Raw genomic sequence first — 14,337 nt, forward strand, 5'->3', positions numbered from 1 at the left:
CCTTATAGACTAACAGACATATTGGAGCATGAGCTTTCGTGGGTGAATGCACCCGACGAAGAGGGTATTCACCCATGAAAGCTCATGCTTCAATACGTCTGTTAGTCTATAAGGTGCCACAAGACTCTTTGCTGCTTTTACCAGCTAGAGTTACCCTATAGATAGCAATATGAAGTGAGTAACAGACCAGAAAGGGTGGAAGCACAAGTGGTGTTTAAGATAATTTTATTGAATAAGAACTGTCAGTATAAATGAAAAATTGAACGGCTTCCAAAGCAGATCTAATTCAAATAATTGACATTGCAATCCATAATGGCCTTTTCCCAGCGTACCTTTCATCTCCTAGCTAAGCCTGAGAGATGTACAGTGGAGTCACATATCTTTTCTTGTCCTCTGCCTCAGCCAAGCTTCTACATATGCAAATTAAGTTAGAGTCCAGATTGTTTTCATAGCCAAAGACCTGAACACTTCAACTCTAGAGAGAGAGAGTAATGTGACTCTCCTTGGTAGCTGGACACTAAATTGATCCCTTCTACTCACCTGTTTATTCTCTAATGTCTAGAGCAGGAACCTGCTCACCAAAGTGGTAATAACTATAATAAAGCTCAGTGTATTTAGAAATGGATGAAATTTGTAGAGTTCAGTGTTTTGTGAACCCCTCTAACTGTGTTAGGGGGGAGTTGAAAAACTAGTTCAATATTGCTAACTTTTCCCCCTCTACAATTGACATGCTTGTTTTTCCCCACTTCCTTCCCCCCAAGTTTAACAATGAAACCAGAAAAAATGAGCTTGTTTGTTTCCTTTGGAAATCTGTATTACACATTACTTGGTTTAGAAAAGACCCCTGCCCACCTATTGAAATCGAGACATATGTGCCCTATCAGACCTATTTTAAAATCAGAAGTCCCCACTGATCTCAATAGAGAGTTCTCTTTAAAAAGCAATGGTAGGATATAGAGTTGGCTGAAAAATTTCCAATGGCACAGTTTGCCACTAGAGAATGCCGTTCTGTGGGAAGGTGTAAATTCTGTCAAAAATTCTGATAAAAACCAGGCAGGCAGGTGGGCTGCTCAGGATCCCTGGGTAGCCTTGCTCCAGGCCCAAATTATATGGAAAAATTCTGTTTCCGTTCTTCTGAAATGGAATTCTTCCAAAACGTGTGTTCAGTGGAAAATTTTGCATTTCCAACTCTTTGTTCCAGTTTAGAATGGGGGGGAGAGGGAAATGGGAAATGCAAAATTTCTCATGGAATAGAAATACAGTTCCTACACAGCTCTTGCAGGATATGACATGCTGTATTTATTTCGTTTTCCCTTAGGGTTTTTCTTTCTGCCTCTCTGCTCCTTTTATGCAGCCTCTTGCTTTTGCTCTCACTTCCTCTTTTTCTCCATTAATTGTTTTCTTCCTCCCTGCTTTGCAATCTTTTTTAAAAAATTGTCTTTTTTAAGTTAAACATGAGCCCGATAACATCTAAGTTTAATTTACAACCCCACATTGTTTGAGTGGATTTGAAATTTGGCTAGACAGGTTTGCCCATACCAAAAACTAAGCTCTCTACTGAGGCTAATGTTAAAACTTCCTCTTTCTCTATGCTATATATTCTCACTTTTTTATTATCTTAACTTAGTGTTATATGCAAAAACTTTGACTCATGTAACAACAATGTCGTGGATTGCCTGGCCTTCTTCATCCTCTGTAATGAGAGAAGGTTATTTGACACACAAGCCCACAAACTGTGAAATGCCTTGTATATTTGATACTACTACATTACATTACAAGAGTTCCCTTCATACACACTTTTCCCCTTCAGCACAGCAAAAGTCTTAACTACTGTTATTAGTTTCCCTAACAGTCACACAGGTTGTTTTAATATTGCTGCTTGTAACCTACTGTGGACTTACCTGTGTGAAAAGCCCTGTTGTTAGTGGAACACAATAAAAAGAAACAGGCATCTCAGAAGGAAAGGGAGTAAAGGGAAAAAAAAACCAAGATTTTTTACACTAACATTAAAGTTTTATAACACAGCCATTAAATAGTCCTTAGAAGTGTGTTTAAAAACGTCTTTGAGACAAATTCTGAAGTATTTATTCTACATTTATTCAGGCCTTACTATGGCACTGAAGCAAATGGAGTTTGCTTGATTGAGAACTAAGGGTAAAATTGTCAAAAGTGTCTAAGTGATTTAGGAGCCTACATACCATTTTCAAAGGTGACTTAGGCCCAGATATTCAAAGGTATTTCTGGGCCCAAGCCACCTTTAAAACTGAGATTTGGGGTATTTTTTTCAAAAGTGCCTGTAAAAACTGTGGGCCAGATTCTTTCCCCTGGTCCAAGGCACAGGGAGTCCTCAGCTGGCATAGAGCTGATGTAGCCAACTCCCCTGTCATCCCTCCCGCCTCCAAAAAGTGCCCAGTCAGGGTATATCAGATAATCTAAAGTATGCAAGAGCCAGCTCAGGGCTGGCTGCAGTGTCCGGGTGCCACACTGACTGACACACCTTGCTGTCTCTAACTGATCCTGAGTGCAACAAAAGACTGTGATCCTCTGCCTCTGAATCTGTTCTAATTTAGACTGGCGAGAGCAGAATGAGACCCTGAGTACAGAGCCTCAGAATTGACTCTTGGCTGCTTTGTGCCTTGAGATCCAAACGCTGAGGAACAAAGGGACTTTCCCTGGACAAGGAAAAAAGCCAATACACAGCAATGGTGTGTGGATGCAATAGACCCTCAGCTGGTGTAACTTGGAATATGTAGCTCTATCGACTTCAGGAGAGCTGCCCCAACTTATATCAGCTGAGAATCTGGCTCACTGTATTTATTATTGCTGTGTCAGCAGTTCCATCACTATAATTTTAATCACATTGCATCTAACAAGACTACTGCAGTTGTACCACGGAGATTATTTCCTAAGAGCAGCTTCTCTTCTTGGCCAGAGAGCATCATAACCTTCTGGTATCATTGGACAGTCTCCAGAAGTTGCAAGTCACTGGAAACAGAGGCCTTGCATGCATCACTTGCAGCGCAAACCATCTATGATGTGTAGATGAAGACATGAGGGGCAGCAACAGGCAGAAACTTTGGGTGAATGATTCTGAAGGGGGCCTTCTGTTAATATAAATAATCCAAATCTGTTCCCAGAGAGGCAGCTACTAGCCACTATACCTGGGCTCTTCACCAGTATCTGTTTAGAATTTCATAAAAGACATGAAAGAAGCAGACATCTTCCATGCCTTTTATGATCCTCCTGACTCTTCTCCCCTCAGAAAGCAATCATATGCCTTGTCTCATGTAGTCATTCTGTTTGTCTGCCTCCTCCATTTGCAGGAGTCTCAATCTGAGCAGTTGAACAGGAATCTGAGAAATTTCAGAAACATTGTTTGGTAGCTGGGCCTGTGTATTTTGTGGTACCATGGCTGAGATATTTGCAGTGTAATCCACCTCTTACTGCAGACAGGGCTGGCTCCAGGCACCAGCGAACCAAGCAGGTTCTTGGGGCGGCCAATGAAAAGGGGCGGCACGTCCGGGTCTCAGAGGGAAGGACCCGCCGCTGAATTGACGCCAAAGAATGGAGCTGCCCCCTAAGTGCCGCCTATCATAGCTGTATCTTTTTTTTTCTTTTTTTTTTCCACTTCACCACTTGGGGTGGTAAAAAAACTGGAGCCAGCCCTGGCTGCAGAACTGTGTTCCTGACTCTAAGCTTCCATTTGTTTTTGTATGTTTTTTTCTAGCTCTCATGGGTATGAAGAAAATCTTGAGAACATGAACAGGTCAGTGTAACTGATTCAGTGTTATCTTCCTAGGTCTACAACAGCCTGAAACAATATCTCAGGGATGTGAACTGCCCCTCCATCTCACTAGGTTATTGACTCTGAATTCTAACGAAGCCAATTTAAATGTTAATGTTTAACTATTTCAGTGTTGAACACTTTAACAGAATGGTTCAGCTGATGTGCTAATCCCACAGTTTTAAACTATTTTCCATTCTTCTCTAAATGTGAAAAGATCCAACTGTCCCCTATTCAAAAGCAGAAACAGACAGCTTCCCCCAACAACTTCTTTGATGCAGTTGTATGAAGTAATACAAACATACACAGCATATTGAAAACTAAAAGTGAGGATGCAGCATAACAAATTAAACACAAGCCCTACTACACTGATTGTATTGCTGATGTTCCTATTTAATTCATTTAAAACCTCAGTTTTTAAAATTGAACTAATGCTGCTGCTGTATTGCCCATCTGTCATATTCAAGTATAACAGAATCCAGGGAATTTTACACAGAATCTTGTCACCGAATACACAGAGCCTTGAGGACTAGCAGTGGAGGAGTATCTTTAATTTGCTGGTGCTATTTCTGCTAGTAGACCAAGACTGCAAAACTCCCCTTGACTCTGATAGTTGAAGCAGTGGGGCCCTGGTTATGAAGCAACTGGTTAAAGTTCAGCCAAGAAAAAGGTAGAGGTGTAAGATCATGCTCTGGCATGCTATGAAAACCTACTTGCTTTAGAGCCAGCAGCTAAGCATGCCCTGTCTCCTTAGTCTCTCTTGCTATCATTTAGCTGGCACTGCTTTGGCTGTTGGGGAAGCACTGCTCCTTGGCCGCATTGACTGATTGCCATATGTGGTAATCAGGGTGGGTGGAGTCCCAGATTATGCCTCTAAGAGAAGGATAGGGTTCCATAGCTGTGTGGGCGCCTCCCAGCCCACCTCAGAGAGAGGTTTCAGAGTGATAGCCGTGTTAGTCTGTATCAGCAAAAAGAACGAGTACTTGTGGCACCTTAGAGACTAACACATTTATTTGGGCATAAGTTTCATGGGCTAAAACCCACTTCATTGCATGCATGCAGTGGAGACTATAGTAGGAAGATATATATACCCAGAGAACGTGAAAAAAATGGGTGCTGCCATGCCAACTCTAACAAGACTAATCAATTAAGGTGGGCTATTATCAGCAGGAGAAAAAACAAGTTTGTAGTGATAATCAGGATGGCCCATTTCAAACAGTTGACAAGAAGGTGTGAGTAACAGTAGGGGAAAAATTAGCAGGGGAAATAGTTTTTACTTTGTGTAATGACCCATCCACTCCCAGTCTTTATTCAAGCCTAATTTAATGGTGTCCCATTTTCAAATTAATTCCAGTTCTGCAGTTTCTCATTGGAGTCTGTTTCTGAAGTTTTTTTGTTGGAGAATTGTGACTTTTAGGTCTGTAATTGAGTGACCAGGGAGGTTGAAGTGTTCTCCGCCTGATTTTTGAATGTTATAATTCTTGACGTCTCATTTGTGTCCATTTATTCTTATGCGTAGAGACTGTCCAGTTTGGCCAATGTACATGGCAGAGGGGCATTGCTGGCACATGATGGCGTATATCACATTGATACATGTGCAGGTGAACGAGCCTCTGATGGTGTGGCTGATGTAATTAAGTCCTATGATGATGTCCCTTGAATAGACATAGACTCATAGACTCATAAACTTTAAGGTCAGAAGGGACCATTATGATCATCTAGTCTGACCTCCTGCACAACGCAGGCAACAGAATCTCACCCATCCACTTCTATAACAAACCCCTAACCTATGCCTGAGTTATTGAAGTCCCCAAATTGTGGTTTGAAGACCTCAAGCTGCAGAGAATCCTCTAGCAAGTGACCCGTGCCCCATGCTGCAGAGGAAGGCGAAAAACCTCCAGGGCCTCTGCCAATCTGCCCTGGAGAAAAATTCCTTCCCGACCCCAAATATGGCGATCAGTTAAACCCTGAACATGTGGGCAAGACTTACCAGCCAGCACCCAGGAAAGAATTCTCTGTAGTAACTCAGATCCCAACCCATCTAACATCCCATCACAGACCACTGGGCGTACTTACCTGCTGATAATCAAAGATCAATTGCCAAATTAATTGCCAAAATTAGGCTATCCCATCATACCATCCCCTCCATAAATGTATCAAGCTTAGTCTTAAAGCCAGATATGTCTTTTGCCCCCACTATTCCTCTTGGAAGGCTGTTCCAGAACTTCACTCCTCTAATGGTTAGAAACCTTCATCTAATTAGAGTGGAGAGAGTTGGCAATGGGCTTTGTTGCAAGGATAGGTTCCTGGGTTAGTGTTTTTGTTGTGTGATGTGTGGTTGCTGGTGAGTATTTGCTTCAGGTTGAGAGGCTGTCTGTAAGCGAGGACTGACCTGTCTCCCAAGATCTCTGAGAGTGAAGGATCGTCCTTCAGGATAGGTTGTAGATCCTTGATGATGCGCTGGAGAGGTTTTAGTTGGGGCCTGAAGGTGACAGCTAGTGGCGTTCTGTTACTTTCTTTGGTGGGCCTGTCCTGGAGTAGGTGACTTCTGGGTATTCTTCTGGCTTTGTCAATCTGTATCTTCACTTCAGCAGGTGGGTATTGTAGTTTTAAGAACACTTGATAGAGATCTTGTAGGTGTTTGTCTGTGTCTGAGGGATTAGAGAAAATGCAGTTGTATCTTAGAGCTTGGCTGTATACAATGCATCATGTGATGTGGTCTGGACGATTTTTCCCCTGCTGTTACTCACACCTTCTTGTCAACTGTTTGAAATGGGCCATCCTGATTATCACTACAAACGTGGTTTTTTTCTCCTGCTGATAATAGCCCACCTTAATAGACTAGTCTAGTTAGAGTTGGTATGGCAACACCCATTTTTTCATGTTCTGTGTGTATATATATCTTCCTACTGTATTTCCCACTGCATGTGTTAGGTAAAAAGCAAGTCCTTACTCACCTCTCCAGCACCCGAGTTCATGCGGAGTTGGTATGGGGCTCACAATCTGTCAGAGACCAGACAACACTTCGTTGATCAACGGGCTCACACTATCCTTAGCTTAAAGGCTTCGGAGTAAGTGTGGCAAGTTTATTAGGGGTGAGCATCAATGTTTATACACAGAAGTAAACAAAGTGATTAACAGATCATAATGGTCATGCATAATCAATCAAGATTCTACAGGATAAAACAGGTTAAAATGTAAATTAGAAAAGACAAAGGAGGAGATGGCTACTTAAAGGGAGGGGGGGGTGTCATGAGTAGTTCGCAGGTCAGAGCTTTGATTAAAAGTTTCAGATAGAGACATCAAGTCTGGGTTAAGTTTAAACTCATGAAAAGTTCAGACTCAACATTCCTCCATTTGTAGCTTTGGGATAACTATTTACCAAAAGCTACACCCCATTTTAAGGAGCCAAGGGCTGCTTGGCAATTTCAGCCTGGGCCAACTCGAAGAGAGTAAGGCCTTTGGCTGAAGTAGGAAAAGAATAAACTGACCCACATGAGTTTATGAGGGAGGGGACACACTGAATACAGCAACACAGTATTACAAGGATTACTATGGCCCCAACAATACCCACCAAGAGTTTTTTAACCCACCCAAATCCAGGCAGCCAATTCCATAAGGCTCCCCACCAATCATAAGGTGGCTGGCCAGAGGAGTAGTTCTTAGCCATTTCCCTTAGATGTTTGGTACGTTGAAAAGTGTCAGGGTAGGTGTCGTTTACAAAAACACAGCATTCTTCATTTATGAGGGTGCAAGTTCCTCCTTGGGCTGCTAACATTATGTCTAAAGCCATTCGGTTTTGCAAAGCTAACTGGCGCAGCTGGGACATTTCCCCGGCCTGATTCTCAAATAGGGTCGCAGTTTCATTGGATAAAGATTCTAGTAGTCCCTGTAGACGGATGACACCACCCCTCAAGCTAATAAGACCAGCCCACCGCTGCCACGACAAACCATCACGGATATTAATATCTCTGAAGGTTTCACGGATGTTACGAACGTGGGGAAAATGGGGGTGAGGAGATGCGAGAAGGTGGTGTGAGCCACGCTAAATAACATGACCCTGCCCAATCAGGGGAGAGAAAGTAATAAGCTTTGGGCCCGCACACCCAGTATGTTCCATACATTGCGTTTCGGGTATTCCATTTCTCAAAGTAGGAGGTAACCCACCACCCGTTGGACCACTGTTCCCCTGGTAACGCAGAGTGGTCGTTGTGCGAACCGCAGAGGCACAATTTGGTAGTGGTGTTTTCAAAGTGAAGTGTAGTACTGCTTGAGCAGTTGTAGAAGGCAATCGTATATCCCTTAACAATTAGTTGGACACCCTCGTGATCTGAGCAGGGTTTCTTAAAAGCTGACTCTGAAGGCTTGTGAGGGATCCACATATGGGATAAGTGGGATGCGCAAGGCTTGAAGCCAAGATTTTTACTAAAGGCGATGCCATTAAAATACATGTTGCATTTACTTGTTCCCACAAAAGTTGACCCCTTTTCTTTAACAAAACACAGTGATCCTGTCTGATTGGTTACCCTGAGATATCTGTTAATTGGCACTCCTGTTTTGTCCCATGTAAGATTGTGTTGGACTGGATCTTTTACTCTAGCCGGTGGCATCCAAGTCATATTAGCAGTGGTCAGGGGACTGGGTGTGAAGGGGAGTCCCTGTTCTGCATTTACTGGAAATTGAGTACATACCCAGCAATTACTTCTATTTCCTAAAATACGAGTTTTAACCTCATGGGAATATCTAATAAAAGCATTATCTTCATAAGCAGAAAATAAACTAAAAAGGCATGATAAAAAACATACAGTTGTCAGAATAAAAGGTCCTCTCATTTTTTTCGAGTCAATTTAAGTCTGATGTCTGAAAGAGGTAAGCTGGTCCACTGGTCAGAGGCAGTGTCCTCAGTGGTGGCAAGAGCTGCTGGTCCGTCACTGTGGTCCACTACGGCTGGCTTGACGTGGGAGTGGTGGATCCAGGATTTGCGTCCTTCCAGGAACACTGCAGTCTGGGTTGTTAAAAGAACCTGGTGGGGTCCAGTAAACCTCGGCTGGAGGGCGTCGCCACGAACGAACTTTTTGGCCCAGACGAAGTCCCCTGGTTGGAACGGGTGGATCTGTTCTTCTAATGGCACGGTCTGGGAAAACTGCGAGGCTTTCCAAAGGGTACGGAGGCGAGCCTGTAGGGAGAGAAACTGGCACGCGGTCATATGATCCCCTCCCAATAGTGAAACATCAGCACGTGGTAGTGCCCCGCCTTTGAAAGGGGGGTGTCCATAGAGCAGTTCAAAGGGGGATAATCCCAATACATGGGTTGGGCGAGTACGAAGGTGAAACAGGACCAAGGGAAGTACCTGAGGCCACTTTAACCCTGTTTCCTGACAGTATTTAGCCAATGTAAGCTTAAGCTCCCTATTCATACGCTCAACTTTCCCGCTAGACTGGGGGTGGTAGGGTGTATGAAAGGAGTGTGAAATGCCCAGTCCTTGTTCTAAACGGCCAAGGACATTACCAGTAAAGTGGGGTCCGCAATCTGAATCAAGTATGAGAGGGATGCCAAAACGGGGTACAATGTCTCTAAGGAGGATCTTCGCCACTGTGGCAGCAGTACAATTAAGAGTAGGAAAAGCTTCGACCCATGAAGTCAGAGGGCAAACCAAAACAAGGAGGTGCTTTTTCCCAAAAGCCTTTGGCATATCTGCAAAGTCAATTTGAAGATGTTGAAATGGAGCAGCAGGCAGAGGTCTTCCACCCTTAATTTTGTTAAGAGGCGGAGCAGGTCCATTACGCTGACATGTGCTGCATGCTTTCACTATTGACAGGCAGTAGGGTTGAATGCCTGGAGCATACCAAAAGCGAGCGATGGTGTCCACAAGGGCGTGCGTGCCGTAGTGACCCCCCTTATCATGGTGCCAGCGAACTGCCACGGGGTATGTGGAGCGAGGGAGGCAGGCTCGGCCATCCGGCATAAGCCAGGTCCCTTTGACCAGAGTGGCTCCGAGGCTCTCCCACAACTGTAGTTCAGCAGCAGGTACCGTGCGGGTGCGGTGGAGTAAAGGGGGAGGTTACAATAGCCAACGTGGGCATGGCTAAGGGTAAGACGGCAGCCGCCTTGGCGGAGGCGTCAGCCAGGGCATTCCCACGGGTGACGGGGCTATCATCTTTAGTATGGGCCCGGCAGTGAACTACAGCCAGGACCGAGGGTTCTTGGAGGGCATCCAAAAGCTTGTGGATGAGGGGGAGGTGCTGAATGGGTTTACCGGCAGCTGTCTGGAAACCTCGAAACTTCCAGAGGTGGATGTGACAATGCACAACTCCAAAAGCATACTTGCTATCAGTAAAAATGGTAACGGTCTTACCAGCGGCCAACTGGCAAGCTCGGGCCAGGGCATAGAGTTCGGCGGCTTGGGCTCCCCAGTTGCCTGGCAGTGAGGCGGCCTCTTGAATGTCCCATTCAGAGGTGACTGCATAACCGGTGAAACGCTTGCCATTAACATAGAAGGAGCTTCCGTCCGAGAAGAGGATGCAATCAGGGTTGTCCAGTGGCACGTCAAACAGGTTGTTCCTTATCTGTAAGATGCTATGAACTACTTCCACACAGTCGTGCTGATCCTGGAGGACTGGCAGGTCAGGAAGCAAGGTAGCTGGATTAAGGGGCCCACACCTTTCAAAAATTAGGTTAGTGTCTTCTAGGAGTTCGGCCTCTAGCTGCTGCTGACGATGGGCCGAAAAGACTTGGGTCGTGCCCCTACGCAGAAGGGCTGACAAGGCATGAGAGGTCCAGACCGTGGTAAAATGACCCAGGGTCAGGCTCTTTGCCTTTGTGATCAGCAGGGCAGCTGCTGCCAGAGTCTGGGTGCAGGATGGGGTTCCCTGAGCGACAGGGTCGATCTGCTGGGAGTAAAAAGCAAGCGGGAAATGGTGGGGCCCGCTCAGCTGGGTAAGGACGCCACTAGCAATTCCGCCCCTCTCGTGGACAAAAAGGTGAAAGGGTTTGCTGTAATTGGGGGGGCGGAGAGACATGGAGGAGGCCACACTGTCCTTGAGTAACTGAAAGGCTTGGATCGTGTCTGGGGACCACTGCAAAGGGTCAGGAGCAAGGTTAGCAGTGAGTCGGTGGAGCGGTTTGCTCAACTCTCCGCAGGACGGCAACCAAAAGCGACAGAAGCCAATTAATCCTAAGAAACCTCGAAGTTGTTTCTTGGTGTTTGGCAGAGGGCAGTTTTGGATAGTCTTTATGCGGACTGGGTCCATTTGTCTCCCCTCTGGGGTTAACAGGAAGCCCAGATATCGGACCTTCTGTGAGACCCACTGAATCTTGTTAGGGTCTACCTTGTGGCCTCTGGTGTGTAGGTATAATAAAAGTGCCTTACCATCGATGCGGAGGGCGGCTTCTTCGCGGTTACCTAGTAGGATGTCATCTACGTATAGGACTAACGTGGATCCCTGCGGACTGGTGAAGCCTTCCAAGTCGTGGCGGAGGCATTGGCTGAAAATCGTGGGGCTGTCTCTGTAGCCTTGAGGAAGTCGTTGCCAGACATAACTTTGTCCCTCCCAGGTGAAACCAAAGAGATATTGAGAGTCTGGGTGCACAGGAATGCTGAAAAAGGCTGATTTTAAGTCAATAACAGTGAACCACTCAGCATCCCAGGGGATTTGGCTGATGATAGTAGCTGGATCAGGAACTACTGCATGAAGAGGGACCACATACTGATTAATAACCCGTAGATCCTGTACAAAGCGCCAACGAATAGGGTCTCCATCCTTTTTAGGAGGCTTTTTGACAGGCAGTATAGGGGTATTACAGGGAGTGCGCTGAGGGCGGACTAGCTTTTGTGCAATGAATCCCTCGACAATGGGGCGGATGCCCTCCCGGGCTTCCAGCGACAGGGGGTATTGGGGGACTGACGGGGGGGCTAAGGAGGGCTTCACTTGAATTCTTACTGGCTCTGCCAAAAGGAGCAGGCCAACATCAGTGTCAGAAATTCCCCAGAGGGTTGAAGGCAAGTCAGTGTGGTCAGCGGAGAGGGGGGGGGGGTTCCCAATTACCCTGAGTTGGGGCCGAATCTCCTAACACTGTCATCAATAATCCTACCCCTTCAGGAGTGCAGGTTAAAGTAGCCTCAAGCTTACAGAGTAAATCCCGGCCCATCAAAGGGATCGGACAAGCTGGGGAAAAAAGAAAACGGTGAGAAAAACATTTATCAGCATAAATAACATTTAGAGGCAAAGTGAGTCCCAGAGACTGTGGGTTGCCTTCCACCCCAGTTGCAGTTTTAACCTCAGAGGATAGCCAGGGAGAGGAGGCATGATTTAAAAGAGAGAAAGTAGCTCCAGTATCAATGAGGAAAGAGACAGGCAGTCCTTGGACTGAAAGGGTTAGACGAGGCTCTTTGCTGGGAGGGGAGAAAGTGAGGAAGGAGCCGGCTAAAGACATTAAGGAAATAAGACCATCACATTGTTTGCCTTCGCCCCCGGGGTACCGTCATTGAGGAGGCTGAGTTTGCTGCAGCTGCTGCTGTTGCCCGTAGTTGATCCAGGCCTGAGGAACAGGCTGGGCTGGTGGTGCAGGGGTGTATTCGTCCCTGGTGTAAGTATCTGCGGATGCGACCGGACCCTCTGGGCGTCCCCAGGGGCATTCACGTTTAAAGTGACCGGGCTGTCCGCACTGAAAACAATTTCCTGGTGGCTGGGGTTGCCAGGACCCTCTTCCCCGAGCACCCTGAAATCCCCTGCCACGGCCACGGCTTCTGCCTCGAATACCACCGCGAAAAGCTAAAGCCATCAACTTATATTCTTCCTTTTTCTCTTTCTTTTTACTACTTTCCCTTTCTTTCTCCCATGCAAAATCAGCTACGTCCAACACTGAAGTGACTGACTCACCTCCCCAACCAGGGCGAAACTTTAAGAAATAATCCCTTACAGGGGGTACTGACTGATTCACAAAAAATGAAATAAGAGTAGGGTGGTCTGCTTCTCTCTCAGGATCCATCTGAGTGAACATTCGGGCCCCCTCCAATAGCCTCGACCAGAACTTTCTGGGTGGCTCATCAGATTCCTGCCGAATCTGCATGAACTTAGCCTGATTAGGCGAGCGGCAAGCCATTTCTTTGAGTCTCTCTAACAATCGCTCTCGATCTATCCGCAGCTGAGTCAGCCTTTGCTGACTCCAGTCTAGGGGATTCCAGCCAGCGGCTTGATCCCGCCTATCCATCCAAGTGGTATTAACCGCATTGCTATCCCCCCATGTCCTTTCTGCCATCCACAATCTACTACGTTCCTCTCCGGTCAAAACTCTACTTAACAACTGATCTACATCCGTATAAGTAGGATTATGACTTGAAAACAATCTTTCTAAAAGTTCAGTGATCTTTCGGGGATTTTCCCCAAAGGACCCTGACAACCGTCCCCACTCTTTCAAGTCCCATTCTAACCATCCTTTATATTCCACAATATTAGTATGTTGTAACTGGCCATTATTGTTCACAAAAGGTTGGTCGTGCACCTGTAAAGGCATTTCTCTACTCACAAAAAGTTTGGCAGAGGCAGCCTTTGGGCTATCCTCAGGGGAGGGGTATGCATCCTGTCGCATCTGCTTGATCTTTTGCCTAGTAATTACTCCTCCCGAGGTGTGCCTTTCCATTTCCTCCTTATCACTCTGCAGAGATTCCAATTTGGAGTCCTGCAGATTCCCCTCTGCGCTCTGGAGAGAGTCCCCTTGTGGAGGAATAGGGGCAGGTGCAGTGGGGACCAACTGACGAGTCAAAACACGCCGTGGTTTACACCCTTCATCGAAATAACATGGAGGGGGTTCACTCTCGGAAGAATACCTGACTGCCATAATTTTTAAAGATTTCCACAGCTCTGCTGCTGTGTCCCAACAAAACCAGTAACATAACTGTCCCGGATGGTCTTTTTCGATCTGGCTCCTTACTCCTCTTAAGGCAGCCTGTTCGAAAGAGCCATACGAAGGCCACCTCATCTCCGGGTCGGCCAATACTGCGGTATACCCAATCCAATTCCTTACACACAGTGTGTACAACTTCCTCCTAGACATTCCTGTCTGTACTGGGAGTTTCCCTTCGTTCCATAACTTATTTACAATCCCCAGCAGACTCTCAAGAGGCACGCTAGTCCCTTGACCCATGGTGTCTGACAGGAGCCCTCCAATTGGCGTTTATCCTGCTGTCCAGTACACGACCCCTCAATATTGAATTGAGGGGTCGTGTACTGGAGAAATCTGGGAGAAATCTCCCGTGGCGCCTGCCAATTCGTATATGAGTGGTCTGACCACTGGACAGAGGCACCACACCAGAAGGAATCCCGGACGAGCCCCCAAATTGTTAGGTAAAAAGCAAGTCCTTACTCACCTCTCCAGCACCCGAGTTCGTGCGGAGTTGGTATGGGGCTCACAATCTGTCAGAGACCAGACAACACTTCGTTGATCAACGGGCTCACACTATCCTTAGCTTAAAGGCTTCGGAGTAAGTGTGGCAAGTTTATTAGGGGTGAGCATCAATGTTTATACACAGAAGTAAACAAAGTGATTAACAGATC

Source organism: Mauremys reevesii, linkage group 1 (genome assembly GCF_016161935.1).
Source record: "Mauremys reevesii isolate NIE-2019 linkage group 1, ASM1616193v1, whole genome shotgun sequence".
Taxonomy (NCBI): Eukaryota; Metazoa; Chordata; order Testudines; family Geoemydidae; genus Mauremys; species Mauremys reevesii.